Consider the following 18,649-nt stretch of genomic DNA (forward strand, 5'->3'; position numbering starts at 1 on the left):
TGTCCATGTCCATGTCCAACCTCTACTTCTTTGAGCTTTTATATCTTATCTCTCCCCCTTGTATAAATCTTAATCTCAAAGCTTTCATATCTTTGTACAATCTCTCTCCCTTTGTCATCAATTTCTATAAAAGGTGAGCTTCTCATTGATGCAAAGGTATATGTTTGGGGTAGATGGTTGAGGCTTGAATCTTGCATTTGTATGGACATCATTTGATTATTGGAATGACACCACTTGAAGATACCACTTGTAACTTATACCACTTGTATCTTGTGTAGGGCTTCTTGAGATACCACACATAGGATCTTTGATCTTGATATCAATTTGTGTGACACCTCCCCCTATGTGATAGCATGGGTCATCCATTTGATACACTTGAGCTCTTGTAGGTGAGGGATGCATTCTTCATTTGATGATCACTTAAAGTTGAGGATCACTTGTGGAACCATTTTCTTGCATGATTGATATTATGTGTAGATGTGATATCACTTAAAAGAATCTTCTAATATGGAACCACTTATTGGATTTTTCAATAAAAACCATTTCTTGAACGTTTGCTATCTTTATGAGTACCACTTATAGGATATCACTTGTGAGTTGATCTAGACATCATTTGTAGATTCTTGATAAAATACTTGAGTCTAGATACCATTTGAAACAAACAAACTAGATATCTATTTGCATTGTTGTCTTGTGCTTGTACTCTTATCACTATCATGAGCTTCTATGATTGACTTGAACTAAATTGATTTGCCTAAGCTTCCAAGTCCAGTTTGAACCAATGACAAGCTTCTTCATATCTCTTGCAAGGGTTATCTTGCCAATGTTGTACTTGTCACTTGTTAGCAATCCAAATTGAGTCAAGTACTTGGGTTCACTAGCTCATGAACAAATTCATGTACTAACCACTAGATCAAGTAATCATTCAAATAATAGTGGTAGGCTATGAATTTAAGTATTTCATTTGTTATGCATGATCCTATGAAGCATGTACTATATGCACTAACCGCATACTAGTAAGGGATGAAATGATCATGCACATTACAATGATACCTTTGCTATGTTGGAGTAGAGGATAGTCACATAGATTCCAATTCATTACTCCAATAGCAATGTGAAGTTCAATTATAAGCTTGGTGAAGACCAATAGATACCATGTTGAATTCCATTCTCCACCCATATAAAATGAATACCACTTATGATTAAGTGCACTTTCTTGTTGTGGTTGGCTTGCTTCATCTTTTGATCAATGCTTATATGAGAGCATCAACATGAGAATACCACTTGAAATATTATGACTAGCTCTCTTTTGGGTGTTGCTTGCTTTTCTTGATTAATCCTTTTGATTGCTTCAACTAAGCATCTCAAACGTTCCTTGGATCACCACTTCTATGTTAGCCTTCCAAGTACCACACTTGGTTCACCTACACATAGGCGGCAAGCCCCTACACTAGGGAGAAGTGACCTCTCTCCAAGAACCATTCTTGATACTCACTTGAAATGACTTGATTAATTGATCTAAGTGATGGACTTAACTTGGTGAGTAACCTTGATTCCTTCTTTAAGTTCTTTTCTTTCTACCAAATAATTTTCAATAGTCACTAGAACTTAAACTTCCACTTCATCTTAAGTTTGATCTTGATCTTCCAATTTGAGTACCAAATATATGCAAAGTACACTCCACAATCAAATGGCCTTGTACTCTTTGCTTGTCATGCTTTTAGATCATCTCAAAACCAAACTTATATGCCTCAATTACTTATAAACATGTTTCCAATTTGAGGACCTTTCAATCAAAGTGACTCTAGATCAATCCAACATTTGTCACTTTTCTAGCAGATTTTGTACCCTTCAAAGAAATAAGCATATTTCCCAAAGTACAAATCCAAATACCACAAAATTTGGTGGAGACGTTCATTACTAAGTTATCTAGCAGCTATAAAAATTTAAGCTTTATTTGACTTCTAGATTGCTACTAGATTTCAATTATTCCACCACTGCTATATGCTGAAAACTACTGCACTATAGCTAACAAGATCCACTCCAAAACTGAAGCATTTCTTATCCAATTCTTATGAAAATTGTACAACATATTATACCATAAGTCTAGAGCATGTACACCAATTTTTATACCAATCCAATAAGTGTTGATTACTCAAACATGGCTAAGATCACAGCTAGCTCAGATTCTCAATTATAGGATAGATTTCAACAATTGAGCTATACTTCATCATGTATGAATCAAACTTGAAACTAACTTGTTTGAATACTTTCATAAGACATATATCCATTCAAATCACTTACTAAAAGTCATCTCATGAATTAATCCAACACAAATCAATTCAAACTTGACTACTAATCAATTATCCATTTAATCATCTCATAGCAAGCAACATTGCATATTTATCCAATTCAATCAACTCATATGCACCCAAATGAAATGATCAACAAAAGATATACCTTGGTTAGCTCATGATCATCTAACTAGCAAGCTTCAACTCAATTATTTGCATGTCATCAAATATATCCAATGAATCACCAACAACTTGAATTATAGCACTTGTATGTTGATAGCGCTTGGACTTCACTCAATTTTCTCTTGGCATTGGGTTTGGATGTGCACTAAGCTTCATAACTTGATTCAACATATGATGAACAATGTGAGATCAATTGAATCAAGTCTCCAATGTCGATGGTACCTACAAACAATCATCCACTTTTTGATGGTACCCAAATAATTTTGGGTCCTCTCGAGTTAGGAGCAACATACTTAGGCAACGCCTTAGTATGAGTAGCGGGATATTTTGCAATAGCAACCATAGAGGTACCATTACCATCCTTTCTAAGCACATTATTATCAATAATTGAAATAGGCTTAGAAATATCACCTAGGGGACATGAATGTGCCATGTGTTTCCTTTCTCGGCATGAGTAGCACTTTCTCTTTGCTTGAGCCTTCTCTTCTTTGCTCATGTGGTGCTTCTCATTACCTTGCCTCTCATGGATTGCTTGAGCCTTCTTCTCAAGCTTGGTAGGACACTTAGAGGCAAAGTGTCCCATATTTCCACACTTGAAGCACTTGATGTGAGCATAATCTTTCTTATCATCTTCATTCTTGCTCATCATCTTGGCATCTTGAGTTTGCATTAGATGCCTTGCCTTTTCACCCCTTCTTGTTTTCTTCTTCTTTATCATCAAATCACCACCATCTTCATGGTTGATCTTGATTTGAACTTGGGGTGTCTTCTCTTGCTCAACTTGTGGCTTTGGTTGAGGCTTCAATTGTTGCTTCACCAATTGCTTGGTTGAGCACATTGAGGTAAGATGACCCCAAGTGCGGCACTTGAAGCACTTGATGTAACAAACCAGGTTTTTGGTAAAGCAAAAAATACGAACTTTTTTTTAATTTTTCCTGCAACGTGTGAAACATGTAATTGCTAGGTCAAACATGAGTCCAACTCGCTAACAAGACGTTGCATACATGTAGATGATTTGTAGGTGATTGTCGGAGTTTTTGAATTGTCCTGTGTTTGAGTCTTGATTATTGTTGGAGAGCACAACCCATAGCAACCTCCCTGTGAACCTCGCGGGATTATTTCAAGTCTTCCATGAATCTCTCTCTATAATCCTGAACCCCACTAGAACCCAGACTTGCCATTTATATTTGTGCCGACCATTGGACCGGAGTCCCTAAACCCGTAGATAACCCCTAGAGAACCCCACTAGGAGTTGTACATGTTGGCAACACATGTATACCAATTTATGAGCTTTTGGAAGTAAATATAATAGAGGAATAAATAGATAAGGAATTAGAAAAGGGGAAAGGAAAATAGAAAAGCCAAACTAGCCCAACCAGCTCAGCAGTTCGGCCTGCTCGCGCCTGACCGACCCAGCCCGCCCTGTTAGCCCACCCGCCCTTCCTCTCCCTCATGGCCTGCCTCGTGCGTGCAGAGAGCCAGCTGCTCGGCCCAGTAGTGCGGAGGCCCACTCGCGCGCGCACGGCCAAGCGGCCCAGCAAGGTCGGCCCAGCTACCCCCCTTGCGACCGCCCCTTTCACCGAGCCCCAACTCTCCTTGCCCAGCCGACCCAAGCCGCCCCTTTGGAACCCTAGGGTGCACGTGACCCCGCTCCCAGCGCGCCGCTGCCGCTAGCACGCTGCGCGACGCGCACGCCAGCGCCCCTCACCCGTGCCTCGCCTGCTCCGCTCCTCGATTCGCACCGTGTGTCCCTACCTATGCACGGACGCCGAGGATCATCGGCACCCCTGGAAGCCCTAACCCTCGTGCTATAAAAGCCATAGTCGGCGCCTCTCTCAGACCCCCTATAGCCGCCGCCGCTCCATCCCTCTCCCTCCTTGCTCCGCCCTGCCCTGCTGCACAGCCACGCCGATCAGCCGTCGCTGGCCGTGGCCCTCCACTACCTCACCGCGTGGCCGCTCCCAGCCGAGCGCCATGGCCACTCGAACACCGACCTCAACACCGTCCGCAACGTCACCCGAGCCTACGTACACGGCAACGCCACCAGCGCACCTCGCTGAGCCACTCCACTCTGATGTCAAGCGCGTCCACCACCATGGACCCGGCCTCTACCACGGCGTCATGCGTGTCGCGTGCCACTGCTTCCCCACCATGGTCGCGCAGTTGCCCACGCCAACAACCCATGAAGCCGAGGGCACCAGCATCGGCGCCCTGCTGGTTGCTCCTCCACCATGGTCGCCCACCAGCGCCACCACTCCAAGCCCCATCGTCACACAACACCTCTGAGCCGGCGTCATGCCCCTCCTAGTCCATCAGACCTCGCTATTCTGTAGCAGCACGTCACCATTGAGCCTCCATCCTCTGATGACGGTGAGCCTCCCAAAGCCAAGCTTTCACCTTTCCTTGCACCGCAGTGGAGTTTGTGCCTAAGACTGGCCTTCGTGCCACGTTCCTTCACTTCACAGGGAAGCAGTAGGCCTTGTAGCACCCTTCATAGACTCCGTCGCTCCTCCGGCCACCCGCTGCTCCGGCCTGACCAGCCACAGCTGACCCTGGCCACCTGTAGCCAGCCGTGACCATGACCAGCAAGCCATAGTTGGCTAGCAACTGGCTGTAGCCGGCCAAAGGAGGCCGTAGCAAGACGTTGCCAATCGGGACGTGCTCTGGTAGGCCACCTATGGTCGTAGCATGCCCGGATGTCATGACCAACCCCCACATCGACTATGTCAAGCCTCGAACCGAACCTCGCCAAGCGGCTACGACGACGTAGCTGTGCTGCTGGCAACGAGACTAACCCGCGTCGAGCGACCTATCGTCTGTAAGCCCTCGGTGAGCTACACGAACCAAGCTCCTACCTTTATCACCGAGGCTGCCTTGCCCATGCCTGCCCGGCGTTCGAGCCGCTGTTGCAAACCAAAGCCGGACCTTCCTAAAGCCCTACATGTTGCCGGCCCAAGACCGATGACCCCTCCATGTGTCCGGCCTTCGAGCCGTGTTTTTCTGCAGGGACCTCGTCAACCGCACGATACCAACGCTCTTGGACACATCGCACACTCGCACTCGTCATGTCATTCCATTGCACTCACGCTTCGGATGACACTAGCATGAGCCTGTTTACGTTGCATAGAAAAACACCATGCCATGACCTTGGATGCCCAACCATAGCGCACTGTTGCCACCGCTACACGCTCGTGTGAGGCCTAGCCCGCCCTTTTGTGACCATCATGAGCTCGAGTACACCGAGAACGCCACGTCCTAGCCATCGCCGTGACCGAAATCCTGGAGACCGTACACAACACCTAGACAGCCCCTGTTTAGCTGATGCTAGCGTAACCCTCGCTTTTCTGCTTGGGAGGCGTACAGGTGTGCCTTGGACTTGCCTAACCCCCACACATGGACCTAGAGCCTCGCAGCCATGGACACTTGCCCTCACCTTGCCAGCCAAAGACCCAGACAGAGCCTTTTATGGCCGCTCGCCGCACGGGCACGCGTGCACTCACATGCAAGCACCGTAGTGGCTTGGCATGTGCCTTGCCGCCACTACAATCGACCACTGCCATTCGTGCTCGCACACACACCATCCCAAGAGCTCTAGCCTTGCTTCGCCCCGTCATTCGTGGACGCACGCCATGAGCCATGGACTTATGCATGCTCACTTGCATGTGGTGACACATGGTCGTGCCTCCGTATGACGTCGCGTGAGCCTCAGGACCACACCGCCGCGGCCGTTCGTATGCCCATGCGCAGTCATACACTGAGCCGCGTGTGCGAGCCAACGCCATAGCCACTAGAGCTAAGTCTGTGAACAACAGCCATCATTCGACCAAGCGTTAGCCAATTGCTGCCATGCCCGGCCAGCCATAGCCAGCCTTTGGCCAACCATAGCCACTTGTAGCCAGCCGCAGCCAGCCACAGCAAGCTACAGCTAGCCATAGCAGGCCGTAGCTAGCCTCAGCTGGCCAGAAGAAGCCACAACCCTCCGGGACAAGTTACAACAGCCTATGGCCCTCCACATCTTTGCCGCGAAGTCAAACCCTAGTCGTATGTCATATTGAGACCATGGAAAGCCCCATCTCGCATCTTTCTGTATACGCATATCTACCTTGTTGGGCCCTATTCTTATGACCTATCTGTCCATGACTGTCTTACAGGATCTATCCATCACCCAGCTATGGAATGTGCTACTCCGCAGTCGTGTCGAGTTGTTGCGTCTTTCGGTCGTGTTTGGTTCTTATCGTGGTGAGGTTGCCTGTGTGCCGAGCCCTCGAGCTGGCGAAGGGATCGTACCACATTTGGACGTTACGATCATGAGATCCGTCTCACCATGACCGTGATGCCAAGTGTAACTCGACCCCTCGCTTTTTAGCTGACTTCATAGTACCTCGAGTGTTAGCTCCTGTCTTCGGCCCTAGAACATGGTCGTGATGGATTCGATGTCGATACTAACGTCGATGGGGATATCACCTGCACGCTTTGAGCCCTCCATGACCAAGTCCTATGGGAGATGACTGGGAGATAACAATCGTAGAACGACGGGTGCTAGCTCATTGGTGTAGTTTGTGGCTGCGAGTACGCCTCGCCATGACCGTGGAGCTACGCCTCTTTTTCGCCTTTGTTTGCTTCTTTGTGCACAAGCCCTTGTGTGTTGTACCCCGTTCAACCATCGCGTTTCTTTGATTCTCGCGGTGACAACCGCACCGCTGTGAATCAGAGAGATGACTTAGTGCTAGTGCACCCAGGTCGAGTACCCTATGGGTGGTTCGCGCACTTGCATTCTTTAGTGAGTCGCTCCTTCCGATGCCCTGTCTTCTGTCATGGCGTGTGTGCCAGAAGGAATAGACCTCCGTTCTTTGCTGTTATTGCCCTATTAGCCGCTTTGTTCAATTCCGCCTCGTCCAGGGCGATTGGATCAAAGACCGGACTATCTCTTTTTAGTTAGTGAAGCTATAGTTTATGTCGTACCTTGGACCCGTGCGTGTCGACCCGATCGGCCGTCTAAAAACCATCTTTCCCAAAGATGTGTCTGAGAACATGACATCGATGTGCCTAGCTAACCCCTACTTCTTTTGTTTTGCTGAGCAACTCTCTTCTTGACTCTCAATGTTATTATGTCATGTGGATCAAGAGGACTCGTTGCTGTCCAATCTCTTTGCGCTACCGCTTTCTACCATAGCGGACGAGCCGAAGTACATTGGAGTCAAGTCACAATAGTGTTAATCGCTCTTGTATGCTACTCGTGTCCAATTGTGACTTTCGGGATAAGGCTATAAGAGCCGAACCCCGTCGTTCTTCTTCTTGGGGCCCGACTTCCAATCCCCGTCAATTCAATGACATCGGATCAAAAGATCGTGAGCTGTGGTGTTTGCTCTGGATAAGCTCTGGCTTAAACCGTTTATCGTAAAGCCATACTGGCTTGGCCATGACTTAAGCTTGTGCTTAGCAAACCACCACTTGTGATTCTTTGGCCCGAGGAAATTGGACAACCGCTGAGAGGGCTAAGCTGTGTATCTTTTATTGTCTCATTGGTGTTATTGGATCTTCCTGCGCCTTGTCATCTTTTCGGGTGTCGAGTGTTCTCTTGCCTTGCGTGACGCTTAGCGGGGTAGCTGACGATCGGACCAAGAGAATGTGGACGACGACAAGGACTGCGGAATGGAGTCAACGTAGGAGGAGGAGACCCCGCTGATTGGATAATTGAACCACTACTACCTCTACATCGCAGGTGTCATGGCAGCACCCTCTTTTAGAGAATCCTATTAGACATTGCATAATATCTAGAACTGCTAGCGTTTTATAATTATTCCTTTGCTAGTACTTTAATGCATGCTACTACCTGAGCCATTATTACCCTAATGCAACCCACTCTACCACGTCACCCTGCTTTGTGCATTCGCTCGCTTATGTATGCTTACTTGCCTGCTTGCTTGCATATTACACCACTATACTTATTATTAACTCCACTTCGCATTATATCGGGGATGTGATGCTGGTGGTGAACCCCCTAGGAAGGGTTTGGCTATGGGTGCCGGACTTGGTGGTGTGTGAGCATGCTGCGTGTGTCTTGGGTGCATGGAGAGTGAGGGTTGTGTCAACCGAGCTAGAATAACGACAAGCCTAGGGCGAGTCTTGCCATGTGGTGCTACCTGGACACTTGGATATGGGATACCTATGGTGGGTAAATGGTAATTGGAGGTGGCCTTGGGTGTGAACCTCGGAGAGGTGGAGCTTGGGGTAGAGGTGCTGTGGTGGCACATAAAATGGAAACCCTGATGAAGACATTCTGGCTTGGTCAATCCCTAAGGACTTACTAGTACTCAGACTCACCGGGAATCCTTACATCCCACTCACCCTATATGGTGCGGGACGGTCGGACTACTTGGTAGAGCGATGCCACTACTACTAGGCGAACGTGTGCAAGGAGGTACGGGGCGCGCGGTTTCCCCCACACCCTTCCGAGACTTCAGGAGGCCTTGTGGACCCAGCTCTTGACATCCGGTGGGCCCCGGCTCTGTCTACGACTCACAGTATCAGCCATCCCAGACTAGACTTGGGATGTTCTAGGGCTGAGAGGTAGGGTGGCATTGTTCTAGGCTAGCAAGCGGCCGGAATCTGCCTAGACGGGGCACCATCGAGGATGGCTATCTTGTGGGTATGTAAAACCTCTATAGAGTGTTTGGTTGATCAATCGATACATATGCCGACTTGTCGGCTATGGACCTTTCCTGGGTTTCGCTTAAACTAGATAGGAGATGAGTCCTTTCCTCCCTCTAGGGTTGGGGTATTTTCCGGTCGTGAGCCTTGGGGGCTGTGGGCCGTTGAGACAAGGCCGAGAGGGAGTTGGCCTGTCGACCTGAGTGTGCGTGATGAGATGTGGTGTGGTGGTGTGGAGATGGTTTGGGATGGATGGTTGGTGGAAGGATATGGATGGTGTGGTGGTGAATGTGTTAAAAATTGGATGTTATTATTATATTACTAAAGTTATTTACTTCTCATGTGCTAAGAATGCAAACCACAGCCAAATATTAGGATAGCCAGATCCCTTGTTTATCTTTTCCACTAAAGCTTATCGATGCTGACCATGGCCTGCACACATCTAGCGGTGTGTAGATTTCCTACTTCTTAGAGATGTTGACTTTAAAAGGATTAGAAGATCTCATGCCTATGCTCAAGTTTGGTTCGGAGATGGAATCTACGCTGCACTACGCCAACTCTGATGATGCCCGTGAAGGAGGAGCCTTCACTCGATAGTCTTTCGCTAGATTAACTCTGTAATAGGTGTGTTCCCTAGTGATGTAATATCTTGTATTCTTGTAATCTTACGATGTATGACTGTGACATCGACTGAAATATGATAATATGATGGAATCAGTTCTTGGTTTTATCATATTAAAATTCATTCTGTGGATTTTCCCTTCAAGGAAAATTGAGGATGTTTCACTTGACATGCTTGAGCCTCTCATCTTCTTTTATCTTCTTGAGCTTCTCAATGTTAGGGCAACCACTTACAAAGTGTCCTACTTCATGACACCGGTAGCACATGGTATGAGAGAGCTTTCTTTGTTGTAGCTTCTTCATCTTTCTTTCTCTCTTTCTTTCGCCTTTTGTCATCTTCTTCTTGAAGCCAAGGCCACACTTGTCACCATAGTTTCTTTGAGTCTTCAACATATGCTCAAAGGTGACTTTTGAGTTGTAGCACCTCTCTAACTTATTGCTCAAATTCTTCACTTCATTTTTGAGCTCATTGTTCTCCTTCAAAAGGTTAGTCTCACAAGATATAGAAGTAGAACAAGCATCTATATGTGAAGAGCATGGCATATCTATAAATCATCACAAGAGGTGGATACATGCTTCTTGCTTACATCACAAGGGTTAGCAACAATTTATGATTTATCATTTGATCCATGTGATGAGCTTTCATTATTTTTAAGTTTCTTTGTAAATATTTTAATGAGAGAAGCATGTTGTTCTAATAATTCGTCATGAGATGCAAGTAGAGTCTCATGATTCAATTTTAGCTCATCATATGAAGATTTATAAGCATCAAGTAATTTCTTATGTTCTTCGTAAGAGTTCTTTAGAAATGAGTTTTCATTTTCTAATTTCAATGTTTTAGCTTTCTCATTTTCTAAAGACATGGTCATGCTAGCAAGTCTACTAACAAGCTCATCATATGAATCAACATGATCAACCACATTATCATTTGTTACCTTGGTGTCACCTTGTGACACGAAGCAATGTGGTGATGAAGTTGGAGAGCTTGTAGTAGCATCTTCATCAAGGCTTGAGCATGAACCATCATCACCATCAAGTGTGCATGGGGTAGCATCATTACTTGCAACACTTGTGGCATCATCATCAACCTTGTCAAGTGAACTTGTGGTAGATCGATCATCATCATCATCATCATCACTTGACCATGAGGTGGAGCAATCTTCCACAATCACCAAATTATGGTTATGCTCAACACACTCATGCACCTCCTTCTTGGGCTTATCCTCCTTCTTAAATTTGCCATCATCCCATGTGGAGGAATCACTGAAGGTTTCCTTGATGGACTCACATATCTCACGAGCGGTTCCCTTGATGTTTACTTATTTCATCAAATCAAAGCTTAAAGCATCCATTAGAAAACAACAAGCATGTGCATCAAATTCATAGAGAACTCTTTGAGCTTTGGTGAGATTTCTATGGTCCAAGACATGGGTGAGACCACTTGTGACAACCCACCAAAATTTAGGTCCCTTTGCACAAAAATGATCAAGCATATGATTTTTCCAAAGTGCAAAGTTTGTGTCATCAAAAATGTGTGCCTCACAAACATCTAGCCCATTAGACGCCATCCTCTCGGGTCGATGAAGACCACAAATGAGAGACCTCACTCTGATACCACTTGTAGGGTCGAGATGGCGGACTAGAGGGGGGGTGAATAGACCTTTCTAAAATTAATCGCGTCGGCTAACCGAAACAAGTGTGGAATTAGAACTATCAGTCTAGCCATGACTACACCCATCTATCTATGTTCTCTAGCACCTTCCAAAGATACTAATTAAGCAATAAAGATGCTAGGCTAGCTAGAGCTCACCTAACTAATTCTAGAAGCAAGGTCACACAAACCTATGCCACTAGTACTTTAAGCAACAAGGGAGCTCCTACACATGCTAGTAAGCAAAAGCACAAAGCCAACTAAGCTCACTAGCAATGCTCAATAACAAGGCAACCAATGCCAAATTAGAGAGCTCAAATACTTAGCTACACAAACTAAGCAAAGTGACTAACAAGATTACACAAACCTAATTAGCCACGCAAGGGAGCTACTTCTATGCTACACAAGCAAGAAGGTAACTAGTAAGCTACACAAGCTAACTAATTACAAGAGCAACTACATAAGCACAATGTATATGAAAGTAATTACAAGCTTGTGTAACAAGGATGCAAACCAACGGGAAGAACAAGGTTGACACGATGATTTTTCTCCTGAGGTTCACATGCTTGCCAACACGCTACGTCCCTGTTGTGTCGACCGCTCACTTGGAGGTTCGGCGGCTAATTGGCAAAACCCGCCAAGCCCGCACGTCAGGCACCGCAAGAACCTACCCTAAAAGTGAGGGTAGCTCAATGACATGCTCTACTATAGTTGCTCTTCGTGGCTCCCGCGGGGCGAGCACAATGCCCCTCACAAAGCTCTTCTCCGGAGCACCGCACAAGCTTCTTGCGGGCTTCGACAGAGACCACCACCAAGCCATCTAGGAGGTGGCAACCTTCAAGAGTAACAAGCACCACCGGCTTGCAACTCGATCCCCTAGTGCCACTCGATGCAACCTCACGATGCAATCGCACTAGAATCGCTCTCTCACACAATCGAATGATCACTATCAAGTATATGTGAGATGGAGGGCTCCCAAGCACTACTACACAAGCCACCAAGGCTTTAGTGTGCTCAGCTTGTGGCCCAAGGCCAACCATGGCTTCTATTTATAACCCCACGAATAAATAGAGCCGTTACCCCTTCACTAGGCAAAACTCGGGACGACTGGATGCTCCGGTCCGATCGACCGGACGCTGGACCTCAGCGTCCGGTCGTGCGATGCACGCCACATGTCCCCTTCTTCAAACGTTGTTCACCCGATCTCAATGGTCATCTGTCGACTGGACGTAGTAGCTTGAACTGACCGGACGCAGCAACCCCAGCATTCGGTCATTTCCAGTAAGGTACCAGACATGATCGGACACGTCCCGTCGATCATGATCGGACGCAGCATCTGCATCCGGTCACTTCCAGCTTCTTTGCTCTGCCTGTGTCATCACATGTCACCCTGAACAAACGCACCCTGTCAGCGTCCGGTCACTTTCAGCATCAGCGTCCGGTCGAAGACCGACGCCTGCCCGCTGACTGCCACTACTGACCGGACGCTGGAACCCAGCGTCCGGTCACTACGTGACCAGTGTCCGGTCCACTCTATGAGACCCTATCTTTTCGGAACAAGGCACCGGTGGCACCGTCGGACTGTCCACACTCTACGGGCGAACACTCCGCCGGTGGAGTTTCAAACCCTTCTCACCTCCGTTCCATTGCCGAGTTGATCCACATCAACTCCAACTTCATCTCCTTTATAAATGTGCCAACACCACCAAGTGTACACCACCATGTGTATGTGTGTTAGCATTTTCACAATCATTTTCCAAAGGATTAGCCACTCAAATTGCCACGCCACTTGATCCTAGCAACGATGCAAAGTTAGATCACTCGAGTGGCACTAGATGATCGATATGCAAACAAGTTTGCCCCTCTTGATAGTACGGTCATCTATCTTAAACCCGGTCATCAACTTCTTTACACACCTATGACCGGTAAAATGAAATGCCCTAGGTTATACCTTTGCCTTGCGCATTCCATTCCATCTCCTCCAATGTCAATGCAACACATGCACCAACATGATCAACAATGATATGATCCACTTCATATCATCATGTGATCATATTGGTTCATCGATCTTGACTTCACTTGCTTTTCACCGTTGTCTTTGTCTATCGGCGCCAAGTCTTGCTCAAGCTTCACCGCCACACGGTCCATCGCTCCAAAGCCTCTGACTTGCCCTTCACGCTTGCAACTGGTCCATCAAGCCAAGTCTTGTCTTGATCTTCTCCACCTTGATCACATGACTCAATGTCATGTCTCATGTGCAATGAGCTCCTTCATCATCACATGTGTGAGCTTTGCAACATCTTCAAGCCATTTTCACCTTCATGGCATATGTTGCTCATATATATGTACATGTGGACTAATCACCTGTGTATCTCACATAAACACAATTAGTCCACCTAGGTTGTCACTTAATTACCAAAACCACACAAGGACCTTTCAACTATTCAGCGTCCGATCCTACTAATGTGGCGGCACACAGAGAAGACGATGAGTGACCGAATGCTGGACGAGTCCGGTCGGTCGTGACCGGACGCGTCCGGTCGCAAACCTTAGTGGAAGTGACTGGACGCTGGGATCCTGCATCCGGTCGTGTTCAAACTGACGCGTCCGGTCATGAATGGAACCTCTCTGGAAATGACCGGACTTGGCAAAGGTGCGTCCGGTGTTGGCACTGTGCTGCGTCCGGTCATCACTTGACCATTGAGATCAAGCGACTGAGGTTGAATGGAAGCAACATGTGGCTTGCATCCTTTGATTGGACGTTGGTCTGGGTGTGTCCGGTCGATCTGACCGGAGCGTCTGATCGCTCCGAGCAGTGCCTAGTGAAGGGGTACAATGGCTATATTTCGTGGGGGCTTCTATTTAAGCCCCATGGCCAGCTTTAGCTCACTCTTTTGGCCATTTGCATTGACATAGCAACCTTTTGAGCTTAGCCAAAGCCCTTTCACTCATCTCCATCATTGATTCATCATCTTTGTGAGATTGGGAGTGAATCCAAGTGCATTGCTTGAGTGTTTGCATCTAGAGGCACTTGATGTTCGTGTTTCGCTGTGGGATTCTCTTGTTACTCTTGGTGGTTGCCGCCACCTAGATGGCTTGGAGTAGCGAGGGTCATCGAGCGGAGGTTGGTGATTGTCTCCGTCTCCGATCGTGGTGATTGTGAGGGGTTCTTGACCTTTCTCCGGTGGAGAGCCAAAATGTACTCTAGTAAATTGCTTGTGGCTTGTGTGATCCTCATCTTGTATTGGTTATGTGGCACCCTATTGAGGATTTGGCGTGTGATGCCAATTAGCGTGTGAACCTCCAAGTGAGTGAATCGCCACAACGAGGACTAGCTTGCCGGTAAGCAAGTGAACCTCGGTAAAAAAATCATTGTGTCATCATTTGATTCCGAGGTGATTGGTCTTCATTGGTATTCATTCTTGTGATTGATTGGTTCATTCCTCGACACGACGGTATAACTATCTTGCTCCCTCTCTTTACATTACCGTAAACTAGTTCTCAAACTCTTTAGTGTAGTTAGTTGTAAGAGCTTGTTAGTTTGGTTAGTGTGGCTCTTTAGTTATCCTTTGAGAGCACACTAACTTAGTGTAATGATATAGCTATTGTGTGGATAGAGACTATAGAAACTAGACTTGTGGTAGGTGGCTTGCATTTTTAGTAGGCTAGCGTAACACTTGCTTCGCCTTATATTTATCTAACCGGTTTGTTAAGTGTTGTTGTAGAAATTTTTAATAGGCTATTCACCCCCTCTAGCCATTAGGACCTTTCACCCGCAAGCCAATCCTGACAAGGAGTGTGCCTCGTACGAGGTAGCAAGCATGGAGGAGCAAGAGCAGGAGCCGCAACTGGAGAAGCCGCACGAGCGGGCTCGGGCTACCGCCGCGCTCCGGCCATTTGGCTGCTTGTGTGGACGCCCTTCAAGCAGGAGCAGGCAAGCATGGACACCTCGCCCGTCAGCGCCGCCGCAAGCATCTCCGCCGTGGCCAGCCTGCTACAGTGAGGCTCTCGTCCTCTCGTCTTTCGTTTTAGCTGTGCCATGGTGCAGTGATGCTTATTGGCTCGTTAGTTGCGATGAGGATAGACAGGACGTGCCGGAACGCCGATTCGACCGCCAGTTCACGCCGTCGTCTATGTCCTCGACGCCGGCAGCACCTTCTGCTCCGCCTCTGCTTCAATCAAGTAGCCGACCAAGTCTCGGTGAGCACCTCGGAGCCATCCCGTCCCCTTGGGCGTGTGCACGAGGTCAAGAGGGACGTGTACATGCAGGTCTTGTTGTCGGCGAGAACCCGCCGGTCAACGTCGTGTACTCGCGGCTACTGCAAGGATGCTCAAGGCCCGGGGCCGGCGCCCATGGCCATGCCCAAGTCGACGCTGAGGCCCAGCGACGGCGCACTGCCCACTGCTGTGCAGGAGACCGTCGGCTTTGCGACGGGCGTAGGCATGGGGCGCGGCTTGCGGGAGCCTCCGCCAAAGGGGACGTTGCATGCGTCAGGGGTTTTCTGCTTAAATCATGTCCACGTGGACGATCACGTCAGCTTCTAACTCTTCTTGTGTCTAATTTGGACCTAAATGAGATCACTTAAATACATTAGAGAGCTAAACGTGCGATTTTATAGTTTGGGGGCCAAACAAAAAGCGCTCAGTACTTTAAGGACCAGCCGTGCAATTTACTCTTGTTGCTTCTTTGCTTCTTAGAGTTCTTATTGCTCTCTAATCCATTAGACCCACAGGCTTTGTATACGAGAAGTGGCAGATTAAGTGATGTTTTTTTTACAATTGAGATCGTTTGTTAGACCCACAGCTAGACGCTTTGCTAAATAATTTGCCCTAATCTATAAGTTGTGTATATCTTTGTTCAGATTTTAGTAAATTGGTCTCCTCTGCATTTTGCTTCTGGCTCCGCCACTGCGTCTACGCTTTGCTTTGTGATGTTTGATTTTCAGTCATGATAGGTTGTCATTCATTCGTTTTCTCTCTTTCTTTTTACAAACGATGTAGTAAGGTTGTGCACGCAGGCGAGGACGACGTATGTGTGGACTATGGATACTTTGGCAGCATGTACAGAACAGATCGAAGAAGCACAACGACGACCAGTGCATGCATATATATAGCATAAATAAATAACTATAATGAAAGTTGAGCAGTTAGCTGTAACGACCAGTGCATACATATATATACACATCTTCTATATTCCGGGTGCCTAAATTTATAAGATGATTTCAGTAATCTCCCTCAAGAGGATGGATTGGAGAAGTATGTACTTCTCTACAGGTTGGTGGCAACTGCTCAAAACAGGGTGATCCTTTGCCAAGAGGAGAAGAATGCCTCACTTTCCCCTCCCCAGCCGACGGCTTTCCCGCCTGAAGCCACGCTCTGTTCCCTGTGCCGCCGTGCCATGGCAGTGCTGGATCTCACCCAAGCTTAAGTGCGAGGCAAGCTAGCCTTTCTATTTCTTGCTTACCGGTTGCGGCGCCATCCTCTTCCTCTTCCGTGCTCACTCCACCTCTTCTAAATCTTCACGTGTATTTGTGTTTCAGAGCGACCACCACACAACGGAGTCCCTTGCCAAGTCGCACATCATCGTGCTATGCATCACAGCATCCCAATCCATCGGCGTCCTTCTCAACATGCCACCCCTTGTGCTGTGCAAACCATTATCTGCATGCGCCGTGCATAATATAGTCAAGAAGTATGTTGGAGCACTGGCGCAGCGAAAAGCGCTGACCTGCCTTGTATTTAGACAAGACGACACAAATTGTATGGGTAGAGTTCTGTTTAGTTGTTTGATTTTAATAACGCTGTTTTAATAGTATTTTTCAATCGTCTCATTATTTGTCATTTTATCAACAAGAATTCATAAGAATTTTGAAAACCTATTTGAATTTATCATTTTATTTAGATTGTTAATATAAATTAGGAATTGTTATATATCTATCGACATATTTTAGAAGTGAATAATCTATTACTTCCTCCGTTCCAAATTATAAGTCGCTTTGACTTTTTTGATACGTCTATTTTACTATGCATCTAGATATAATAATATGTCTATACGTAGCAAAATGGATGAGCCAAAAAAATCAAAGCGACTTATAATTTAGAACGGAGGAAATAGATTCTAGGAATACTGCAGACCATGCCAACAGCTTCCCTCTCCCTCCTCATCCTCCGCCCTCTCTATCCCATGTCGACACCTCACCTCACCGCACGTGCAATGGCAATGATGGCGCTAACCTCCCAAGGCATCACCCTGCATTCCCGCCAGTGGTCATCTCTTCCTCTACCGCTGTTCGTCCACCATGGGGAGGCACCTCCTCCTCCCCCACACACATGCCGCGCGCTTCTGCGGATGCATGGCCCCAACAGTGACCCTATCCTTGCCAAGTCTAGAGTCGAGCTCCCTGTGTATTTACCATCTTCTTCGAGGCTGGTAAGACCATGGAATGACATTTCATGGGACCGGTTTTTGTTCACAAGCTTATACCTATACCTGGAAGTGGATTTGGATCATCCACAGTACAAACGGACTTAACCCGTTTTTTATTGAAATGGATGGATGCTATTGGACCCCGATATCCATTTCCACGAGACCTAGATGTGTTCGGATTTGCTTGGACTAAAAAGCCTAGATATCCAAAACCCACTGGACCTCTTCCCTCTCCTATATCTGGGCATGCAGCACGAGGCACGACGGCACGACACGAAGCCTGGTTTTTTAGCCCAACACGAGCACGGCACGTCACGGTGACATGCGGGCCCGTGCTGGCTCGACCCAAGGTAGCAGGCCGTGCCTGGGCCGCTGCTCAGGCCCGTGGGCTGGCACAACATGGCTCGACCTACGTTAGTCGGCCCGGCAGTGGCCCGGCCACCCCTCCTCCCCCTCGGCCCTCCTCACTCCGCTCCTCCCCTCCCGGATTCCCCGTAGCCCAGCGCGCTGCTTGGCCCAGCCTCCGTCCCTGCCTCCCCCCTCCTCATATATAACGCATGCCGCGGCCGCGGCGGCTCACACCCGAAAACCCTAGCTCATTTCACTCGTTGACTCGCTCGCCTCGCCTTGCTCTCGTCTCGCAACTCTCGCCTCACACCTCGCAGTCTCGCTCTCGGCTTCGTCCTCCCCGACTCCGGTGAGGTGACCTCGATGATCCGCCTGCCGCCGGCGAGCAGCTCCCTACTCGATCCCCTCCCTGCTCCCTCTCCGCCTCTCCCTTCTCCCTATCCCTATCTTCCCTCTAGATCTCGATGACTATGT

Source organism: Miscanthus floridulus, chromosome 8 (assembly GCF_019320115.1).
Source record: "Miscanthus floridulus cultivar M001 chromosome 8, ASM1932011v1, whole genome shotgun sequence".
NCBI lineage: Eukaryota > Viridiplantae > Streptophyta > Magnoliopsida > Poales > Poaceae > Miscanthus > Miscanthus floridulus.